Consider the following 25,050-nt stretch of genomic DNA (forward strand, 5'->3'; position numbering starts at 1 on the left):
GTGAGAGCGGTCACTTCCGTGCCGCGGGACTGCACATATCCTTGTTTGCCACCAGCTGCGGCCTCCAGGCGCACTATGCAGACTTGCATCGGGTTTGAGATAATGGATATCGGAAAGTTATGGAGGCCTTGATCAATCACTTCTTTATTGCATATTTTATTTGATTAGAGATAACAAGGGGGAAATAATTACTGACAGTTGCGGTTTTTTGTGGTTGTAATCCTGTTGCATTAGTGAAAGAGGTATTTGAAAGCAGACCAAAATACACGATATGTACTGTAAACACAAGGGCCTCGTTTATGAAAAGTGATGCATCGCTGCGTGAAAACAGCGATGCATCACTTTTCACTGCGCCCTCCTTGCGACACCAATGATGCGTCATATTTACAGTATGACGCATCATGGCGCAAGGAGTTACAGATACGTCAGTATTTCTGATGTATCTGTATGGTGCGAAAATGACGCATTGCTGGAGTGTCACAAAAGTGACGCAACTCCAGCAATGTGTCCTTTCACATGGGGCAAGCCCCATGTGAAAGGGCCTGCGTCAGTCTTACGCCTGCTGTGAGGCAGGTGTAAGAAATTGACGCATTTGTGTCCTAGAAGTGGCGCAGTGAAATCTTATAGATTTCCTGCGTCACTTCTTTGACCCTTTCTTGCGTCAGAACACCCCCCCTGCATACATTATACCTGGCGTAGGTATAATGTAGCGCAGGGGTTTACAAAGTGACGCATCTACCTAGATGCGTCACTTTGTAAATATGGTGCAACAAGGCACATTTTTTACGCTGCTGGTGCGTCATAAAAAGTGATGCACCGGTGCCGTAAAATTGACGCACGGCCTCATAAATGAGGCCCTAGTAATGTAGTGGATCGACAGATCGCGTATGTTGCATTATGATTGATCACCTCTGAAGATATCACTTTGTCCTGGTGGTATGAATAATCACAAGATAAAGGCTACAAAATAAATCATCTGGAATGTGAGAGGACTTAATAGACCCAAAACAGTCCGACGTATTAGAGCAACTATTTAGACACAAAATAGATATTGCATAACCAATAGAGACCCCTCCAAATGTTGTGTCTGAAAATGTGATTGCCAAGATATGGGGAACACCTGGGTACTTTTCATCATATATGTAATACTCCAGAGGAATGGTAATTCTGGTCAAAAGGGGGACCCACTTTAGACATGTTCGCAAAACTATAGACATTGAGGGTGCATATCAAATACTCCATACTTTGTGTAACAAATGTATGACCCACGCTAAAGACTTTCCAACATGCGAACTGATTCACCAAAATGCCTGGGGTAGCGGGAATGACATCACATCCCCACCCTTTGTCCCAATGCCATCACAAGAAGTGACATCATATGATATTTGACAGTTAATTCTTCCTGGAAGCGATGTCACATGACCTTGACAACATCACAGTAATTGACACTGTTGAAGTTAACAGACCTTAAAGCGCACATTTATACAAAAATACAATAGCTACTAACACATTCTCGTTTTTACATCATGAAAACATATGAGTTTGTTCAAACAGGAATTACTGGGAGCACAAACTATTTAAATCACAACAGTCATGATTTATTGGTTCCTCTTGTGCATAACTTTTGCCTAACTCCTTGCCTCCCCACACCTGCAGTCTCCTCCTTCCCCCTTCGGGCGCCTCTGATGTTTAATCATTGACCGACCTCTACCTTGATTCTATGAACTCAATAATCAACTAAGCCGCCCCCCTGCAACTGAAGAGAGTCTCCACCAAGAACTCGAACCCCTGGTATGATGGTAGACTCAATGAAGACAGGCGTGCTATGAGAATGGCTGAGCACACCTGGAGATCTGACCCCTCAGCACTGCACCTTAAAACGCTTTAGAACAAGAGAAATGCCTACTTCAGGAAAATCAAGCGCTCGAAATCTGACTTCTTTAGCCACCAGCTGAACCAAGCAAAAAACCGACCGAGAAAATTGTTCGAACTAGTCAAAACTAAAACCAAGATGCAACCCTTACAAGCAAACACCACTGCAAGCGATATTCCACACTGTGAAGACTTCTCTGCTTTTTTTAAACTAAAGACCGATAACTTACGTAGTGATATCCTCATTGATGCAAGCCGATACTCCAGCCACATCAGCATGACCACCACTCAACCTAAGAACAACGCATCATGGTCATCCTTTGACACATACTCTGAAGAAACAATTCACAAACTGCTCGGCACCTTGAAGCCCTCTACTCACTTCATAGACCCCCTACCTGCCAATGCAGTTAAAGACTTCACCCCCTCCTCCTCCCACTCTGGACTAAAATCATTAACAGCTCCCTTCAGCAAGGACTCATCCCAGACTCCCTCAAGGTAGGGCAAGTCACGAATATACTCAAGAAACCTACAGCTGACCCGGCTGACCTACACAATTACCGCCCTATCACTAATATCCCCACATTGGCCAAGCTGCTGGAAAAATGCGTACAACTCCAACTGACAAAACACATTGATCAGTTTGACCTCCTCAACCCTCATCAATCAGGCTTCCGAGCGAAACACAGCACGGAAACAGCTATGACGCACATAATTGATGACGCCCTCCAAATCCTTGATCGCAATGATTCCTGACTCCTCATCCTTCTTGATCTCTCCTCAGCCTTTGATACTGTCAAACATGAAAACCTACTGGAGTTGTTATATACCAGAATGGGTGTATCCTGGACTGTTCTCAAATGGTTCACTTCCTTCCTACATAACCGGTCTCAGAAGATCAAGATCAACAACGTACTGTCCTCAGCTGTACCTGCAACTCTAGGCGTCCCACAAGGATCTTCCCTATCCCCCACACTGTTCAACCTCGTCATGGAACCACTCACCACCGTGCTGCAAGCATCTAATGTACACTTCCATATGTACGCCGATGACACTCAACTGTACCTCAAACTACAATCCCCGGAAGACATCAGAATCCTGAATTCCACACTCAGTAACACCCAATCTTGGCTGGCCGATAATCAACTCAAAATAAATGCTCTGAAAACTGAATTCCTTCTGATTTCACCTCCTGAGAAAATCGTCATCACCCAAACCTGGCTCAATCATCTAACTGCCCTCAATGTCCAACCCACTATTGTGGAATCCGCGAAAACCTTAGGCATCATACTTGACGCCAACCTCAATATGCAGCAGCACATTAGCAAAGCAACTAAAGGAGCTAATTTCCAAATCAACACTCTGAGGAAACTTAAACCCTTCCTCCCGGCTAAGGACTTCCAAACTGCTGTACAAGCCCTAGTCATCCCTCGCATAGACTACGGAATCGTGGCCCTCAGCGGACTCCCCCTTTCAACAATCGCTCCCCTAAGAGCCTCCTTGAACGCTGCCGCGAGGCTCATCACTGGTTCTAGCAAACATTCGCATATATCCCCTGACTTGAGATCCCTGAACTGGCTGCCTGTTGAAGCCAGAATACAGCTGAAAATTGCTTGTATGACACACTCGGCCGTACACCACAAGTCTCCCAACTACCTCACTCAAAAGCTGACTATATCTGGTGGCGCGAGATCCAATAGAAGCACAAAAAATCTCCTACTGAAACCTCGAAGATTCCGGAAGGAAAAAACATACAAACGCTCCTTCTCAGGAATGGCACCCAGGATCTGGAATGCACTCCCTCCTGAAACAAGACTTATCTCCTCCTCTGCATTTTTTAAGAAGGAGGTCAAAGCCATCCTTATGGCCAAGTTCACATGAACCCTATTACTGCTGGATCTAAGACTTTGCACCGTTTGTGTATTATTGGCACCTGATCGTTTATTTGGTATTATATTGTTACTTGTTTACTTGTTTGCTACCCTATTTTGCTACTCATTCACTATCTACTACTGTATTGTACCCAATAGGTGGTTTAATTCACCCTCCTGTTGCCCCTACCCCTTGTTTCTGTAAAGCGCTCTGATATCTGCAAAGATCTTGTTCGCGCTATATAAAACTTTGAATAAATAAATAAATAAATAACCCAAGAATGAAATATACTGGTAAATAACATGGAAATATATTAAAAGCAATAGTTGTTTTGTGCATCTGATTAATTCATGTAGACCATTATTCAGTCAAATGTGTGCTGGTAAAATGATGACCAAGTCAGATACTGGACAAACTATTACAATCTAATAGTCATACAGTATCTTGTAACATTATGAGATACACAGTCATAGTACATGAGTGAGGAAATAAATTGTACACACGTGAGTAGGTTCAGTTAGAAAGAAACATATAAAAAACATAGCCATATGTGATGCAACAATTAAAATGCAGCGAGCAGCCCCCCAGAAACATGCAATAGCCCCCTAGACCATAGAGAAATTACCCCTCCCCAACCCCTGTTGCAAAATTGTAAATATGATAAAGAAAATGTAGATCATAGAAAAACTGAACACAGAATGCCGCTGTGTGGTATAGATCTCAATTAGCCCACTCCAGTGGGGACAATGCCTTGTTCCAGCTGAGAGGGAGGGACGCGCTGCATGGATGCGAGGTAGGCTCTAAAAGGGCCCCATATGTCTCTGGGCGGCGAGGTAGATGGCACTGTGGCAGCATACACCTCGCTCCTCGTAGTGCAAGAGGCAAGGCTGCTCATCCATCCTTGAATGGAAGGTGCGGTCCTGCTGCCCCAGTGGAAAACCACCTCTCTTTTAGCCAATAAAAAACAGATAGCCGCAAATTTTCGACCTTTTTGGGGAAAATTAACTACATATCCTAAGAGAGCAATTTCATGCAAGGGGTCTAATGTTAAGTGGATCATCCCTTAGTCTTATGTGCACTTCTTTCCAAAAGGAGTATATACGTGGGTAGGTCCAAGCTGTGTCTGCGAAGTTCGCGTGTGGGGTGTCACATTTACGGCAGTTGTGGGGCTTGGAGGGGTCAATTTTATGGACTCTGGCCGGAGTAACATGTATTCTACAGAGAAATTTGAAGTGAATCAACTTGTGCCGACAGTTGAGAGAGACATCTTTCATTACTATGCAGCATGCAGCCCACTGCTCGTCTGAGGTGAGTTACCCAAGTCTTCCTCCCAGTCCCTATGGATCTTGTCATCGTTGAGTGGGATGAGGGTTGCACAAGCCTTATATAGCTTGGAGATAAGGTAGACCCCTTTCTCGTTCTCGATGACTTGTGAGAGAGGGGTAAATGAGTGCGGTTCAAGGGGGAAATCGGGAAATGTGGGGCACAGAGCAGAGCAAACCCGCAGCAGTATAAATTTGTCCATGAAGGTGGCATCAGGGAACCTAGACTCGTCATCAGTGTCAAAAGTGTGCCAGTCAGGGAACAGATCACCAATTTTAATAATGCCAAATTTAGTGAAAGTGCGTTGTATTAGGCGCTCACCTGTGATTGGCAGCCATTGAGCATTAGGAAGAGGTAAGGCAGTGGAATAGAGGGCCGACTTGTCAGTGACCCACCTGAGTTTCCCCAGGCCCAACTGGTCGTGGTGACCGTTTGGATGTCTTGAGTGTCTCGAGGAAGGCCCTTGGGGAGGATAGCTGCCAATTGCTCAGGAAGGACAAGCCCAGCCTCCGGATGAAGATAAGGGATTCGGGCATCTGGTTGGAGCCATGCATGAGCGTAGCTGCATTGCACAACTAAATAATATAGACGTAAGTCGTACCAGTCGTATCAAGTGAGAACAAAGTGTTAAAAAAAACTATTTAGGAGGGAAATGGGGATGTTGTGAAAAAGTTCAAATGATTTAGGGAGCACAATAATTTTGATAAGTGCTAATCTGAGCCACTTATCAATTTGTGCCTCTAAAGTGTGGACAGCTTGTCCAGAGTTAAGCTGGTCGATCTGCTCAGTGTCTAGGTGTATATGGTTGCCCAGGTACTTGACGGAGTCAGTGCACTACTCCAGAGGGAACTCAAGTTCCCATGGTTTTGCACTGGGGGTGAGGGGGAAGATCATGGACTTGTGCCAATTGATGCAAAGACCCGAGTATAAGCCAAAATGGAGTATTTCTTGGTGAGAGGATCTAAATTAATTTGAGGGTCTCTAACTTAAAGAATGGTGTCATCAGCCTATAGTGATACTAATAGTGGGCCCATATTAAATTGCAGTCCTCTGTGAAGGTGCTTTTCTTGAAAATGGCACATCAGGGGGTCCAAAGCGAGTATAAATAGTAAAGGTGAGAGAGGGCAGCCCTGTTGCTTGCCTCCTGAAAATGCAAAGAGTTCGGAGAGTGTTCCGTTTAGCCTGAGCCGAGCTGTGGGACAGCAATATAGCAGTGCCGAGGTTGCAGCAAATCCAATAGGCATCCCCATACGACCCATAATGGACTGAAAAAAGGGCCATTCCAATTAATCAAAGGCCTTTTCAGTGTCTAATATTATTGCTGCTGCAGAAACCTCAGGGTTTATCCAATGCAGGGTGGAAAATAATGTACTTAAAAATGAGAAGATGTGGAGCGGTGGGAAATCCTGCATATGTCTCTCTCGGTAGACAAGCGCTACCTTAGATAAGTATGATTCCTGTTTCGGTGTGGTCACTTCCAATTCTGGAGGTATACAGTGTTTTAAAATAGGACAGAAATTCCTTTCCTGTTGTGTCAGTGAGCTACTGGCCCATCAAGGACTGTAACTCGGGAATGCATGCCGCGCTGATCATCAACGCTAGCACCCTCCCGGGTCACTTACCCTCCCTGTATTGTTTTCCCTGTATTGTGATATTTCCCCATGAATAAGATCTTTTGATCGGCCGTGTCTCTGTATTCCGCTAGCAAAGTCACCCGCTTTGCACAGCTTCTGGGTGGCGAGAATGTAACAGTCTGACATCTAAGGCTGTTAACTCCTGTTCCAGGCGGGACAGAGTGCTGCGCAAATCGTGGAGCACACCGGCATGCTTAGAAATGCATACCCCTCATATGAATACTTTAAATCCTTACAAGAGAACTGCCACTGTGTCCACCGAATCAGTGTTTTTGGCAACATATTGCTCAAATGCTTCCCATATTTCGTGTTGAAAGAGGTCATTGTCTAAGGCGCAACTAGGGAAGCGCCATTGTCTCTCGAAGCCCTCAGGTTGGAGAATCCCAAGCAGCAATAGAACGGGGGAGTGATCAGAATATGTCCGAAGGAGAGTCTGGATCAAACAGCACCAGGAAGGGGAAGGTAACCAGAAGTCAATTCTGGTCTAAGTGTTGTGGCAGCTCGTGTAATGGGTAAAATCTGTGTGGTTTGGGTAAGGTATCGGTCCCAAGTCTAATATAGATAACTGCTCACGCAGGGACTGAAGAGCTCTACGAGCGCGCGGTTTGGAATCTGAAGCAAGAGAAGTGCTATTTAGGGCCTGGTCTGGGGTGATGTTGAAGTCTCCGCCCAACAGAAAGGTCCTAGGGCCAAGTTTTAGGAGCTGGGAGAGTAGGGAATAATAAAAGTTGGGGGAGTCAGTGTTTGGACCATACACGCAAACCATTGCAACACGATGTCCTATTAAAGAGCCAACTAAAATTATGTACCTGCCTTCTTTGTCACGGACAGCGCATGCAGACTGAATGTGACTTGTTTGTGTATGAGAATGGCAGTGCCTCTGGCATAGTTGCTAAAGTTTGCGAAATATCTATGGGCTCCCCAGCTAGAGGCGAAATTGGCAGGGTCAGCTGTGGGCAAGTGAGTCTCCTGCAGGAAGACGATGTCTACTCTGTGGTGAATCAAATAGTGTAAGACTTGGCGCTTCTTGCGTGTATCATTAAGGCCACGGATGTTCCACATCATCAGTGCCAAGTCCGAGGGGCCATCAATACATCCTAATTGGGCCATGGGCGAAACAGAGTGTAAGAATTAGATGGGCGTAAGCGTACAGTGATACAAATTGTGACTTTGTTAAAACGCGAAAGTAACCAAATATAACGAAAACATTGTCAAATGTTCGCCTACCCTCCCCACCCAGCCTCCCTGCCCAACAAGAGAGGCAATACCAAGATTGACAAGGAAAATCATGGTACCAATCGAATTATCAAAAAAATGCAATAAGCCCAGAAAAGGTACATTCATATTTTACAAAACCAATTCAAAGTATACACCAACTGGGGGTGGCAACACCAGAACAGCCGATCAGCAAGCTGGGATAATGCACAGAATAAAAAAAATCCCATTGTCTTCACACAGCAACAGGATAAGGGGCCATTCAAGTGGAATCAACCGAGACCTGACCCGGAAAAAGTTCCATACTGGAATCTGAGCCGCTGTGAGGTGGAGAGAGTCTGCGATCATCACCTGGTCGCTGAGTGTTTTGTTTGTGAGTGCGGCAAAACTCCTGGGCTTCCGTGGGGCTGTCAAAGATGAGGGCACGGCCATTGATCTCGACCCGTAGCCGTGCAGGATAGAGCATGCCATATATCAAGCCAAGGTTCCTGAGCGTGGCTTTGATGCCATTGTACTTGCGGCGGGCCTCTTGTACCATGACGGTGAAGACCGGGTATAGAGACAACTTGGAACCTTGTCACACGGTTTTGCCAGGCTCACGTGCCAGTCGGAGGGCAGTTTCACAGTCCCTAAAGTTCATAAGGCGGGCAATGATGGGCCTAGGTGGGCAGCCAGGATTGGGCCGGGCCCCCAGTGTTCGGTGCGCGTGCTCCAATACAAATCCAGGCGTAAAGGAGTCCCTCCCAAAGATATCAGTGAGAATTGTTTCAACTAATATGTCCATGCAGCCTTTCGACGTGGATTCGGGCATTCCTATGATGTGTATTTTGTTGCGGTGACTGCAAGCCACCAAATCTTCATTCTTGATGGCAACGTCTTTCAGGATACGTTCCACAAGCTCAAGACGTTTAAGGCATTGCGCCGTTCCATCTTTGGGGTCAGATATACTTGATTCCGCTACGTCGAGGCGTCTGTCATGAACCTGTATCTTCATACCTATATCTGCAATAGTTTTGTCTAGTGCATCAAATTTCCCACCCAGTGCCTTAAATCCAGTTTTCATCTCCTGGAGTAGTGAGCAGCTCTGGCCAGCAGTGTCATATGAACGTCCCGCACTCTGCCCGCCCTCCGCCATGATGGAAGAACCCTCTAGGGCCATCTCAGGCACTCTTTCAAAGGGAAGGAGCCTTTGTTTTGGGTCTTTGCTGCCCATGCCGCTGTTCAGGTGAGTAGGGCAGGTGATGGCAGGAGTGCCAGTGTGGACAGACAGCAATGGGTGTGTTTTTGTGAAAGGAGAGGCTAAAGGGGCTGGATGGCTCTGGGAGAAAGCGGTGCACCAGCAATCAGCTGAAGGCATGAATGGACGGCACTAGTGTAGCAGCCCACAGCCCTGGGGGTCGTCTGTTCTGCAAGCACTGCAGCTGCCGAGATCACCAGGTCCGGCGCCAGCAAGCTGGACAGTCAGCAGGACACCAGAATGAGAGACGGAGATCAGTGGAAGCGAGGCCTGGTCGTCATGAGCAGCCAATGAGGAGATGAAGCCTGCCAGTGCCCAGGGTGGAGCAGCAAGGGTGGCACAGGGATCCTTTAGGGCTGGAGGCAGCAGCAGGTAGGTGTAGCACCAGGGGGCAGGGGAAAGGCAACCCAGCAAAGGCGGGACACGGCAGGAAGTGACCCCAGTGATTGAGCACTGTGCTCTCTTGGAACCCGGAAGCTGCAAGTGCACGTAAGCCCTGTTCCTACTAGGTTCGGTATAATGCCGGGGGGAGCTTTGAATCGGTACGCGAACGGCCGAATGGGCCACCGCTCTGTATGCAGATGCGATCAGTGTGGGAGCCACAGTTAGCCATCCCGCCCTGCGCCGCACCCACTCACTGCCACCTCGTACGGCAGTCCAGTCGAGGTGTTCCTGAATCTATTGCCCCCGGGCTATATCTAGACTCTGAAGGCCCACACTGCTGCCATCATGGAGATCTCGCCACCGCAGCGCCATCGCAGTATTCCAGATTGGCTTCTCCGATATTGAAGCAGTGGGGGTTGCAGAGCTCAGGAGCCATGCAGGGAACCAGTGGCGATCATTATTAGGCTGATGGCTTCATGGAAATGGGGGATAATTTACTGAAAGCTGGAACGGCTGGTAGGGCTTCAGAGCCGCACAATCATCTTGGTCCGCGGCTTGGCCACGCCCCCCTAAGAGAAATATCCGAAATTGACAGACCCAATGGAATACTTTGTACACAAAAAATAAAATACTTAGGTGTTCTCTCAATGCAGAGTTATATTATATATTATATATATATATTCCGCCAAGTTCAATGCTACCACTTATAAAATAGAGGAATATATTTCAAACGCTTCCTTAGCAAAGCAAAGCTTAAGCTACATGAAAGGGAATGGCTTAAAACACCTAGAGTGAGATAACAAATGTTATAAAACAGTTGCCCAACTACAAGCTCCTGGGTGCATACAGGCTGGATGCTAAATTTTACGAGGAATGTATCGACCTGGTAGCCCGTAACTCTGTTAGCAATTTATGGTGAGGCTCACGAGGTGGAGCAGCTTACCTCAGTACTATGCAAGGCCATCATTATGGTGCTTGTAAATGTGGGGAAGCTCCAGAGTCATTCTGTCTCTTAGATGCCACTGTTGCTAATACACATAAATGCAAAATCATTGCAAAAGTTATAGCTGTCTGGTAGCAGCCTCACATGAGCGGCCTAGTGTTTCAGGCTTCATCCTGGATTGATCAATCCTTGATAATTTCTGCACATCTGTGACACAACAATTAGATCCAGATATCACGGCTACATCCTTATAATTAGATGTACAAAAGGCATTTGACTCACTTAAATTGACCTTTATACTAACTGTACTGAGGAGAATATGTCTGTGAAAATGGATACTCAGCTGGATTGCTCTTTTCTACACACATCCACTTGTTAGGATTAGAATAAATGGTAGTTTGTCTGCCTCCTTCTAGATTACCAGAGAAAATGGGCATGGGTGCCTCTTTTTACCATTGTTATTTGCGGTCGTAATGGGACCTCTGCCCTGCATTCTCTGAGACAGCTATGCATGCAGAGGTCTATGGTTTGACAGAACAAACTAACTAATTTCATTGTATGCAGATGACATACTGCGACACATCAGAGATCCCCCATCAACATTTCCACCCTTGAGAGATAAACTATCGAATGTGTCCTATGTTAAGGACTAGGCCTCCTTTGGTGTAGAGTGAAGATCTGCTAGATTTCAATTTACACTTGAATGTGGAGAGGGACATTTAAGACCATTACGGATTATTAATCGAGAGATCTCAAGAAAAGGTACTGCAGTGGAGATCCCTTATGTTATCACAGACGAGAAGGGTGAAATAGTTAAAATGGTCTTCCTCCCTATGGTAATATACTTTTTGTTTTGAAAATAGCCAGACTATTCTGTGAAAATTGTTTTTTGCTGGTGTCAATATAAACTTTCTATAATTTGTCTCAGTAGTCAAATACACTGCATAATAGGGGATACAGTGACTCTCACATACTCAATGGGGATTTGGGGTCCCAGATCTAGAACACTGGTTGTAGGCAACTAAGGTCAAATAGGTTTTCAGCTGGTATCACTGATATTGCAAGTCCCCCCGATGTTAAAACTGAAATGGCTATGGTGGTGCTGATCCCCATGGGCACCGTTTTGATTAGACCCATCACAAGACCACAGGTTCAGTTCCATACAGTACATATTGCAGCTTGTGCATGGCATAAAATATCTTCCCTAAAGGGACCAAGTTGAATATTCTTCACAGAGCTGCTCTTACTGAATAGTCCTCTTCTGACAATAACTTCTGATCATTAATTGCAGATCCGTTAGCAAACATGCTACTGACATTTTCAACCTCATTCTAGAGAATGATTTAGACATCATCATCCTTAGCGAAACATGGCTAAATAGTTCCAATCCAATCCAATTCAAAAATTCTTTATTTCGGTCTATAAGACCATAAAAGATACATGATATATACATTCTAGCAACATTTAAAAAAGAATTACAATATAAAAACACATATACGTTAAATAAGTAACACATCGTTCCAGGGATGATGAGGGAAAAAGTGAACATTTCATAATCAGGAGAAAAAACATACATGAATAGATAAGAAGCACAGTCCATGAATATAAAGACAAATTCATAGTTTAGGGTTTTGTGCAATTAACAGTTTTTTCCTGATGAGCCACATAGCCATAATGAATTTCGCCACAGCAAAAACTACGTGAGGCAGAGTACTAGTTCTTAAAACTCTGTAGGCCTCTATATAGCTCCTGAAACCCAAATTCCTGCAAAGAGGGACCAACCAGTATTTCCTAGGTCTGTAATATGCAGGACAGAAGAAAAAAAGATGGGTTTCTTCCTCATCATGGGAGTTACAACCCGGACAGAATTTATCATCCCTCTGTAGCCATTTGGAGGTAAAAGTTTTGATCGGTAAAGTGCCAAACCTCCACTGTATAAACAGCTTCCTGGCAAGAATTGGGAAAATAATATCCAAAAAATCCTCAAACTCATAAGAATTTTTGGATTGTAGGAAACGTTCGGTTAGGGTGCCGTTATTGGTCGAGGTCATAAGTGAATCGAGGCTTTTTTCCTTATAGATTTGGACAAGTCGTTTCCAGGATAGCCTTTGGCAGCCTACTGCTGGGGCTTCCCAGAGTTCAGACAGATTTAGACGGTACAGTTCCTTCTTAACGAAGGCCAGCCAAGGAATTCTGTCTTGTTGATTCAGGGCCAATACATGGGTGAGATCACTCCTATAGTGTTCAAGCTCGCTGGTGGACCAGAGCCTGTGCCAGAATCTTACTGGCTTAGACTCCAGCTCAGCAGCGATAGAGGGTAAACCCACGTCCAATCTCAGGGGAATCAGGGGTGTGCCACGGGGGAGAGCCAGTAGGCATCTGAGAAAGATGTTTTCTACTCTGGCGAGATCCGGACCTGCTCTATACCCCCAAAGCTCACTGCCGTACATTGCAGCCGCTTTGGCTTGCGTTTTGTACAGTTCCAGTGCCGGACTTATAGGTTTGAAGGCTGAAGTATTTACAACCTTCAGAATTGCACCAGATAATTGGGTCAACTTTAGCCAAGATTTCACTATCTGGGGGTCCCAAGATAGATTCTCATGCAGAATCACCCCCAGATATTGAAAGGTTGTGACCCTTTCTAAGCTAGCTGTACCCAGAGAGGGATTTGGTCTTCTCTTTGGTGAGGGATTAAAAATCATGAATTTGGTCTTCTCTGTATTGATCTCTAGACCATGTTGTCTACAGAAAAGACCAAATCCATCCAGAATCCTCTGGATCCCCATTGGGCTTTTGGAAAGCAGGAGGGTGTCGTCAGCAAACATAATGGCTGGCACCCTCCTGCCTGCCAGAGAAGGAGCGTCATTATCTTTAACGTCATCAAGGTGAGATATAACACTGTTCACAAAGAGGCAAAACAGGGTCGGCGCCAGGACGCAACCCTGCCTTACCCCCCTGAGAACAGGAACCTTGAGGACAGCGCTCCATCCCTCCCACACCTAACCTGCACATAGTTGCCATCGTGGAGCCTGATTACGGCATGCAACAGCTCGGATGGTACGCCCAGCTCCTTTAGGACCTCCCATAGTTTTTTCCGTGGGACCAAGTCAAAGGCTGACCTCAGATCCACGAACACCATGTATAGCCTCCCCCCCTCAATCCTCACCGTTTTCCAATACAGGAGGATGAGGCGGAAGATCTGGTCCATGGTGGACGTGTTTTTTCTGAAGCCAGCTTGGAGGGGATTGAGAATTTCATTTGCCTCCATCCAATCAAGGAGCTGGTCCAAGAGGAGACGAGAGAAGAGTTTTTGGGGAACGTCTATGAGGCTAATCGGCCTGTAGTTGGCTGGGAGAAGAGGAGAGCCCTTTTTATAAATAGGCACTATCTCTGCTCACAGCCAAGTACAGGGGATTTCCATCCCCCCCAGGATGGCATTAAAAAGAATGAGGAGGTACGGGCCCCAAATTTCAGGATTTTGTCTGAAAAGATCACCTGGCAACCTATCCAAACCCGGAGCCTTCCCCATTGCCAATCTCTCTACTGCACCCACTACCTCACCAAGAGTGAATTCCAAGCCAGCTACAGGACTGATTATATCATCGAGAGCCACTTCAATGGCGGGCAATACAGTGTCCTGGTAGAGTTTGCCAAAGTGGGCTTCCCAAACAGATGGTGCAATATTTGGCTCCACGGCAGCTTTAACCTCTCCAGTGCCATTATTCACCAAAGACCAGAATTTGTTTGAGTCTCTGGTTTCTAATGCAGAGGAGAGATCCTGCCAGTGATTCCAATCCCACTCCCTTTTTGCCAACGCAATGGCATCCCTATGATCCCGTCTGAGTTTGGCGACCGTACCCTTATCTGACCCTGCCTTGATATTGGCAATTAATTCTTTCTTGGCCTTTCGACAGGAAGAGTTGTACCAAACTGAGGTGCGCGTCTTTTTACGCCGTGGGGCTGCCACAGGATAGAAAACCTCTGCTAAGGAACCTACTAGATTTGCATGTATCTGACCCAGTTTGAGGTTAAAGTGTGTGGACCTAGGCTGATTAATTAATTCATCTAATTCCACAAACTTCGGGAGTGCAATATCAAAGATTTTCCTTATATTTTCTTCAGTACTGACTATTTTCCCCCATTTTACCCTGCGCCTGTTGGAGCTAAGGGCCAGATTTCCCAGGTCATCCTTGTGGTTGGTAGATAGCGAGACAGCAGAAGGTTCCTCCTCTTCCATCCTTGATCTACTGAGAGAGAGATAACAATGTTTATTTAGACCATAGTCTATAAAACCATGGACATACTTTGGAATCCTCATAACATAGCGATAACATACTTAAAACACAATTCATGTTAACACAATTTACAAAATTATAAACCCATCAAATTCTCAATATTAACAATACTTCTAAAACTTTTTAAAATCTGCTTCCTTCTTTTAGTTTCTCCTTTACAAAATCCTGTGTAGCTTTCAAGAACTTCCCCAAAGCAATTGTAATTTCTAGGGATGACATATCCGCAAGAAGACTAGCCGCTTGAGCACATGAGTGCACCTTATATTTAAAAAATATTGGACATAAATATACTTTCCGTATTGCTGAAATCAATGTGCAATAAAGCAATATATGCAGAATGTCATTTCGTACTCCTAGGCCACATGTACAAATACCGTCCGCTTGTATCAGTGCAGCATTTATTTTCCCTTCCATCTTCCAAGGGTTAATACCCACACGGGCCCGTAGGATTTTATATCTTAGCCATTTATTTGGTAAAAAATCCAAATATAGAAACCGAGCCTCCTTTTCCCATGCACTCCTTACCCAGTTAACCAATTTTTTCACCCTCAAATAATCAAGGTCCTGTAATCTAGAGTATTGGAGCCCTTGACCCCTAAGCATTTTCTTTGTAAAGACAATATCCAGGGATGGGTGCAAAAGGCTCAACTATAGGTGCCCCGCTACAGTCTGGAGGGTTTTCCTGACATCCCGTGCCCAACCAAGACTACTAGTTTGGATTTCCTCTCTGCACCATGTTGAGACCTTTTGCACGCCGCCTAGCTCCTGGTGTTTCCAAAATCTTAATAAAGACATTTGGGTCTTTATATTCCAGGCTGTTAGCCCTGCCTCCATCCTAATTGCTTGGATCATGGTACTATTTGGTAAAGACAGCAGCATTTTTAAAATCTTTCCTTCTTCACGCTTCCACCCACTCTTACCACTCAAATAGAGCACTTCTGCACCATACAGAACTTGCGGGGGGATCATAGCTTCAAATGCATTTAACATGGGTCTATGTGACACATCGCCATATTCTTTGTTAAACTTTTTCAGGCCACAAACTGACGAGAAGGCTTTTGCAGCTTGTGCCGCCAAATGGGTACCCCCACTTCAATGCACTATCAAACCAAAGGCCTAGATATTTACATTAATTTACTATTTCTAATTTATCTCGTCCTAGAAACCAATTAACATTTTTATTTTTAAAACTCTTCCCAAATTTTAAGACCTTTGTTTTTTCCATATTAACAATTACAAACTTTTTATCACAGTCATTTTTAAACACATTTAATTTTCTTTGGAGTCCCATTTCCGTTTGGTCAAGGATCACCAGATCATCAGCGTATAAAAGACAAGGCACTTTATTTCTATTCATACGCGGACTCGCATTTTTTTCTATTTCTAGCACTGCAGGAAGATCTGCTAGAAAATTTTTAAAAAGCAGGGGTGCCAAAACGTACCCCTGTCTAAGGCCATTCTTTACCAGTATTTTGTGAGTTAGGGACCCCTTTGTATCTCTAATAACTTGGGCCCAGTTGCCACTGTGTAACTCTTTTAAAATATTAAAAATGCCCTCCGGTATTCTATATTTTCCCAGGACTTCCCAAAGGCTATTACGGTCCACAGAATCAAAAGCCGCCCGGAAATTGACAAAGCAGCAGAACAATTTACCATTTTGCTCTATCGATTTCCTTGCCAATGCCCACAGGGCAAAGCAATGATCTATAGTGGAGTGACCTTCTTTAAACCCTCCTTGTTCGACTGGCACAATAGAGCGCTGCTCTACCCAATCTTTTAATTTACTTTATATTATTTTCGCAAAGATCTTTTCTCCTATATCTAGCAGGTTAATAAGTCTGTAATTCTTTGGGGCATGTACGTCCCCTTTCTTGTGAATCGGCCTAATTATGGCACCCTTCCAACTTCCAATTCTTCCTGTGAGCCCCATTGCATATAAACATTTAGGATCAACATATTTTCATATTTTTTATGAGCAAACGTTGTAGATATCCTACAGCCCAAAAGCCACTTACACGTCACAAGTACTTGGGATAACCAACTCACTATTTTTGTAGATAGTAAAATCAATAAGCCACCTGCCGCGTGGCCAGATTTAGATTTTATTGCTGGACGGTAAATTTGTCGAAACCCTTCAACTACAGGGGGCTCTCCACAAAGCCAGGTCTCTTGTATACAGATGATCTCGTTGTTTTCCTCGTGCTCTTTTAAAAATTCCTGCTTTAACTGTGTTCCGAGAACATTTATATTCCAAGAGACCAATTTTATACAATGTGGCTGCCCTGTTACCTATTCCACATCACTCAGTGGCCCGTTAAGTTCAGTTCCCTCCATATAACGTTGAGAAGGGCCTGCAGGGCTTATGCTATAACTCCAGTTCTTCCAGGCATTCGTCAGGTCTGAGTTATTTATTACTATATTAAAGTTATCCAACCCTTGGTCGACTTCCCTTCCTGGTAGCTTCACTTGACTCTTTCCTAGGCCCGCATGGAAACGTAGGAAGGTTTTCTGTTGCGGAGCACTATGTTCTAACGCAACCTCTTCTTTGGGCACGAGTCTGATCCCTTCTTTACGTATGTCCTTCTCTGCCTTTATTATTGCTGTTTTAACCAGGTCAGAGTAGAGCTGTACCCTAGTAAACTCCTTACCATCACGAGATGTTTGAAATCCCACTTGCTGAAGATCTTTAGATCCTATTCCTTTTAGGTTTGGGCAAAGTAAAGCCACTTATTCCCTTTATCCTCCTCTCTTTCCAGTCTAGGTCCCTTCAATTGCAATTGAGTATTAATTCTAGCCCCTTCCTCCGAGGTAATACCCCGGTATAACTTATCTTTAGGGGAAACCATAAGACCAGGTGTTCTTGCTACCTTGAGAGGCAAATAGATAAAAAAAAATGTAACTCCTTATCCTTGTGATTTTGCTTCCTATTACAGGTCTCCTTTTTTACTAGCAACCTTGTTGATTTATCTGCACTTATTCTTATTATTCTTGATTCTCTCTCTGTTTTAAGGGATTCAAACTTAGGTACTTGTTCAAGTATTCCTATTTGTTCCTTCTGCTCCCTTCTCTTTTTCATTGCTCTTGATTTACCATTTCTTTGTACCTTACTTCCTACCAATCCCACTCGTTTTGACAAACCATAGCTTATATAATCACCACTTCTTTTTACCAGCATCGGCCACCTTGAGATATAAACATGATTATTAGTTGGTAATTCAGCATCATGGTTAACCATTGTTGTGAATGTATCTAGGGCCCTAATTAAGACATTCCCGATTTATGCCCTTATGTGGTTATAACAAATCATATCCTTATAAAGGCATAAGAATCATATCCATATTAAGTCATAGCCAATGCAGTCCAAATACGGCAAGGCTACTCCCATAGACTTCTAGAAAGCACAACGCGTTCCTAAACAAACCAAGCCTTCAGCAGCCCGGGAATTCCCCCTGCTTCAGTTTTGATTTGTCCTAGAACTCCTGAGAGTCCTGAAAGAACTGCCAGTTCTTAGTGACGTCTTATGTCCAACCTTACGTCAAACTCAGCACCTTCCAGGTATAAATATACCAGCATCTGCCTTAAACAACACACAGTGGTTTGGAGCATATCGGCTATCTACTTGCCCGACGCCCAGCTGATGCGAGTGCCGAAGGAAGCCGACCCTCCCTGCTGACGCACTGAGAAAGACGCTGTCTTTTCTCCTGCCGAGAAAATCCAGCTCCAGTGTTCCCCTGACACCCTCGCAGGTTGCTGGAGATCGAGTCCTGAGAGAGAGATACAAGACCTCCTTCATTCTATACCTAAGGTACGGAGCTGATTAGACCCATAGAGAATTCTTGATTCAGATTCTTGGCAAAAAACTGTAACTCATCTACTCCTTCCCACGTACTAGGCTTAGGTTAGGTACACTGGGGCAGGCGTATCTTAGAAACACCAGTTGAGTACGTTTAGTCATTATTTTATCATTGTATGTATTTTATCTATTTTAAGTATCTTATGGCTTAGAAACCATATAAATGTTTTATAGTATTATTTCATAATACTCCTTTTACTGTACACACTTTACTTTATGACAAGTATTGCAATTGTGGCAAATCATTTCTCTTGCATGAGAAAGAAGACTGCTCAATAAATAACCCTTTTATTGAAAACGCCTGTCTCTCTATTTCTCTGCATTTCTGGTGAAACGAAGCATGCACGATTGACTGAGTAAAATAGCTATCTATTGTTTCCGCGGAGATAAGGAAAGGTGAGGTGACATTATTGCCCCCTGTTGGCCTATCAACGACTGTACCGATTGATTGGCCTGATTAGCAGAGTCTACTGTGCGTTCATCAAAAATTAAGGAGGAGCCCCCTTTCCATGATTCATCCCCTTCTTCAGTAGCCAGGGATTTAGCAGGGGAAAATACTCTTTTAAAGTGCTTTCCCACAGAGTCTTTAAGGGAGTTTGATGCTATACCTCCCTTACTTCCTCCTTGTAGTGGTTCTTTGATGGCATTCCCTTTTTTCCTTAGAGCGCATTTAAATTTTAGCCCTACCCCAGGGCAATTCAAATTCTCCCCAGATATTTTTTGGTCTCCTGAAGAAGTTTTTTCTTTCTGAACAGGTCCCAATGCGCTTTTATTTCTCCGAGGGGCCATTTAAATACCAGGTTATACTTTTCATACAATATTAATAATCCACGCAGTATTTTTCCCAAAAACAGACCCCGGTTTATTAAACACAGTCCTCAGGACGGCAGGGACGGGGATGGTACGTGGTATTGTAAACAAATAAAAGCTTTTTTGTCACTTACCTCTATTGTGCCTTTAACTTGTACTTTTGCTGTGCGCCGTGCCCTGCTTGATCCTAATTTCCAGTACAGCAAACAACAAAAGTGAGCAGAGTTCCTCCTTAAGCACCCTCACCAGATAGCTACTGTGAGATTGGTTTTTTTGTACTGCTAGGTTAGTGGTAGTTTTACTAGGTGCTGGCGCCACAGAGGAATCTACACTTTTCCTAGTTGAAGGTAACCAATTCTATAAAGTTTCAACGGTGCTACAAGGAGAAGAGAACCACTTTTCTTCTTCTAGTTAGGCAAGAGCCACAAGATGCTTGATACTCCTTAGCACACGTTTTGTATACAATTTACAAACATATACATGTGTTTCCACCATACATTATTCACACATTCGAAATAATTTTCATTCCTTTTTATTCAGGGTTGATTGGTGTTTATTTCTGGAGACGTCACAGCCGACACGTGTTTCGTCGTTTAGGGAATGTAACCCATGACTTTTTCGAGGCTATTCTCCGAAATATCGTTTTTTATTTTTTGAGGTGATAATTCCAACCCTCAAAGGGGTTCTTGTGGGGATGTTGCACGTATTAAAATAAGTTCATCCGTGTTGTAACCGGAGTATCGGTTGGAAGTATGGCAGCTTTTAGCTGCTGTCTTCACAAGAGAAACATTCGTCCCCGCTGCCTCTTCTATGATGCAGTCTGACCGATACTCCGGTTACAACACGGATGAACTTATTTTAATACGTGCAACATCCCCACAAGAACCCCTTTGAGGGTTGGAATTATCACCTCAAAAAATAAAGAACAATATTTCGGAGAATAGCCTCGAAAAAGTCGTGGGTTACATTCCCTAAACGACGAAACACGTGTCGGCTGTGACGTCTCCAGAAATAAACACCAATCAACCCTGAATAAAAAGGAATGAAAATTATTTCGAATGTGTGAATAATGTATGGTGGAAACACATGTAAATGTATGTAAATTGTATACAAAACGTGTGCTAAGGAGTATCAAGCATACTGTGAGATTGGTGCAGGTATAGAGTTTATCTGGAGTTAAATCTGGAGTCGAATAGATTATATTGGGCACACCGGTTCTGACGCGCAGTTCTTATTTCTTCTCTGCCGCACTTGAGCCACACACTCTCCTCTACTCTCCCCCTCCCACCTTACTTCATGCCTGCAGATCCTCTCTGGGCAGGCACTCAAACGGGGGCACCCACTGCGCTTAGATAGCTTGAAGTTCAAACTTCTTTAGGGAGAGAGAGAGTTACGGGCAGCAACAGATGGGGAATAAATACATTCGCTGAATTTCGCAGAATTTCTTTCACAAATAAACGTGGCGGCTCCGGAAGCAGCTCCAGGCTCAGGCTCGCTCGCTCTCGCATTGCCTCGTCAGTAAGTCAATCCACAGCACGTCGCATGTCGCGGGGTCACAGGCGCAATACGGCAGCAGTACAGCAACAACAGAGCCTTCTACTGGTTCCTTCTAGTCACGACTTAATCCGACTGGACAGAAACGGGCATCCCGGCGATGAGTTAGCTTGCATTTATCGTAATACAATCTCAGTCAAGCAAGCAGATTCCATCGCTCTATCCTCCTGTGAATATCTTTGCATCAATATCTCTGAAGATAAGCGCCTCACCAGAAAGCTTCACGTATTCTACCACCCCCGGGTAATAACCAGGCTTTCATCGACGAGTTAATGGAACTCATTTCACCCAACGACAACTCACAAGTATCACAGATTTCCCAGGGTGACTTTAATCTCCACTGTAACAACTTAAACGTGGTGTAAGCTGCCTTAAAGTGTTTCTGGCAGATCAGAATTTATCCCAATGCTGTGATAGTCCAACTCACAACAAGGGAGAGACACTAGACCTCATCATAGCAAAAACAAACATTGTGTCATTAGATTCCATCACTCCCTGTGATTGGACTGACCATCATACCATCATCTTCTACATCAATATAGTGGTAATTCCAAAAAGGGGACAACCCACAAAAACAAAGCAATGGAAAAGGAACCTACAAAATATTAACCCCATCACCCTGGTAAACCGATGCAACTCTGCTCTGACCTCCTCGACAGATATGGTTGATGTCCATGACCTCACAGTCTTTTACAACTCCACTATGCAAGAAATCCTTGATTCTACAGAGCCCCTCCATGAAAAAAAGTCTCTTCCAAAATATCCAAACCATGGTTCAATGAGACCTTGAACTCGAAGAGACGCAAGTTAAGAGCTGGTGAGCGACTATGGAAATCAGCACCCACCAATGACCACCTATACCACTTGAGAGTGTTAAGGAACTCATACAATAGGAAGATTCTAAAGGCCAAGGCTGACTTTTTCAAAACCCAGCTGAACCAAGCCATAAACCGTCCCAAGAAACTATTCGAAATTGTCAAGCAACAAATGCGCAACTCAACTAACTCTAGAGAAGTAAACGGCCCGGCTACACCTAATTGTGATGAGTTCGCCAACTTCTTCAGAGAAAAGACAAAGACCATTGAACTGGACATCCAATCTAAGATGACCCTTCCACAACCTGTGGCCCAGGATACTGAATGTTACTCTCAGCTCAAGGTTCAGTTTAGTACTCCATGGGAAAGCACAAAAACAATGCTTCCTGGCACACCTACTCGACAATCTCTGAACAAATAACCTATAACCCTCTGCTAGCAATCAACCCCTCCAATCACTTCTCGGATCCCCTTCCTCCTGCCTTATTCAAAATGTTAAAAACATCTATTCTACCCCTATGGGCAAAAATTGTAAACGCCTCTCTGAGACAAGGCTCAATACCGGACTGTCTTAAAATAGGGCAGGTCACACCTATATTAAAGAAATCTGATGCCATCCTATCAGATCTCAACAACTACCGCTCTATATCCAACATCCCCACTCTGGCAAAATTGCTGGAAAAATGTGTACAAATACAATTATGTAACCATATTGAGAACTACAACCTCCTAAACAAACACCAATCTGGCTTCCGGCAAGGTCACAGCACAGAATCTGCTCTCACCCACATAATGGATGACATACTAAAAATGCTAGACCTCAACGAATCATGCCTACTGATACTTCTGGACTTATCCTCTGCCTTCGACACAGTTAAACATAATAACCAATTGTCCCTATTGGAACAAAGGATGGGCCTTACAGACACAGTGTTACAATGGTTCTCCTCCTTCCTAAATAACAGAACACAAAGAATCAAGATGAAGCATTCATTCTCTCAACCCTCCACGGTCACCCTAGGTGTTCCACAGGGCTCAGCTCTATCACCCATTCTCTTCAACTTACTAATGGAACCCCTGGAGAACGCCTTGAACTCAGCAAACATTCCATATCACCTGTATGCGGACGACACCCAACTGTATCCGAAAATCTCCACTCCAGAAGACTTCATTCCCCTCAACGCTATTCTACAGAACACTCAAAGTTGGCTCACTGACAACCATCTCATGCTTAACACAAAAAAAACAAAATTCCTTCTCATCTCCCCACCCAATCACACTCCTAAGATAGATCTATGGCTGAAAAACCTAACCTCATTTGACTCTGCTCCCCTCATCATTGAATCCGCGAAATCCCTGGGAGTCACTATAGACAAACACCTGAATATTCAGGCGCACATTACTAATGCCACCAAGGGAGCTAATGACAAGTTGCATATACTAAGGAAACTCAAACCCTACCTTCCACAGGCCAACCTAAAAATGGAAGTACAAGCCCTAGTGCTACCAAGATTAGACTATGGAAGCACAACTCTTTGCGGTCTCCCCAAAAACAAGCTGGCTCCGCTGAGGGCATCGCTCAATGCTGCGGCAAGACTGGTATCAGGAACAAAAAGAAATAACCACATCTCCCCGACCCTAAAAGCGTTGAACCGGCTGCCCTATGAGGCAAGAATACACCTAAAGGTCACTTGCATGACCCACAAAGCTCTGCATACCAATACACCCAGTTTCTTAGCTCTAAAGCTGGAGCGTTCTGGAGGATGCCGACAACTAGGCAGCACGAGCTCTCTACTTCTGACACCACAATTCTTCCATAACAAGAGAATTGGTTGCAGAGCTTTCTCAGGGATTGTTCCCCAGATCTGGAACTCCTTACCTCCTGGGATGCGTGGAATCTCCTTCTTTACCGCCTTCAAAAAAGAAGTAAAAATATTCCTTTTGAACAAATTCACGTCCTAAGATTGAATTCTAGGTTGATCGCACGCCTCCTACATGATCTTCATTTCACTGCCTATCTCTTGTGTATCGATGGAGAATATTACTTGTATGTCTATGACCTCAACCACCTGAACATTTAATAACAATGTATTTTGTTTTGACTACTGATCACATATGTTATCCACACACTATATTCCTCTTTTGTTTGAAATGATGATAATATCCTTGCATACTACATCATCTCTTTTGTTTAACAATTGTATACTTTAAAGCACTCTGATACCCTCGTGGGCCACGTTCGCGCTATATAAAACCTTATAAATATATAAATAAATAAATCTAAAACACAGCTACAGCTCCCACACTATAATATTATAAAAATGTGAGACCTTTATATAGCTAGTACATTTATTTCACTTGGGCAGTTCAGGGAGATAGAAGGCACATCATCACTAAATTTCTTTTATATTTTAGGACTCCATACGAGGGGATTATTCCAGTTTCTCTTCGGAGCCACCCACATTGATAGCATGACAGCAACTAATTACAAGTGTTGGCTATAGAGAAGTATGTTGAATTATATAAATCAATCACATATAATAGAATACATTCCACTGACATAGAAAAAGAGATGTCAGACAAAGGAATTTCATCCACTTTGGCTCCTTCATGGAAATAGTTGTGTTAATCCATCCAGAGGGGCCCAATAAAACAAGGTGGGGAGGTGTCACATAAGCATATTTTTCCATAGAAGAGTTTACTCTCTGATAACAAAAAAATGACTGAACAAAGTGACACCAAAAATGGCACAAAGTTAGAACATTACTCAGAAAGTGTGATTTTTAATGATTTGATGTAAATCCGTTTGGCTATTTTTGAGGATTAGCATTTAAAAAGGGGCTTGGGTTGGGTATGAAGGGGGTAACCATCAGAAAATGTTAGAAGTTTTAGGACTGTTTTATTTGCTAACGGGGTGCCAAGACTACATTACTCCGGCAAATTGTTAATTTTTAAATATAGTCAAACCTGAATGGCCAAGGAAACTTTTCCTCCCATCAACCAAATCATTACCAAAGTTTCTGAGTAGGAATTGAGGTACCTGATCTTTCTGATTGGCTGAGATCAAATCAAGACAAAATGTTGTGGCTGCCATTACAGGACTCAGTCACCAATTCATGAGAAGAATAAAAATAGGACATGGTAAGCACACCCTGAACCGCAGGCTCATGTGGGGGTCCCATAGGAACCCCCGTCATTGATTCACATTTTAAAATGCAGTGCTTATTGCCTGTAAATGGGACC

This window comes from Lissotriton vulgaris, chromosome 7 (genome assembly GCF_964263255.1).
Source record: "Lissotriton vulgaris chromosome 7, aLisVul1.2, whole genome shotgun sequence".
Classification (NCBI taxonomy): domain Eukaryota; kingdom Metazoa; phylum Chordata; class Amphibia; order Caudata; family Salamandridae; genus Lissotriton; species Lissotriton vulgaris.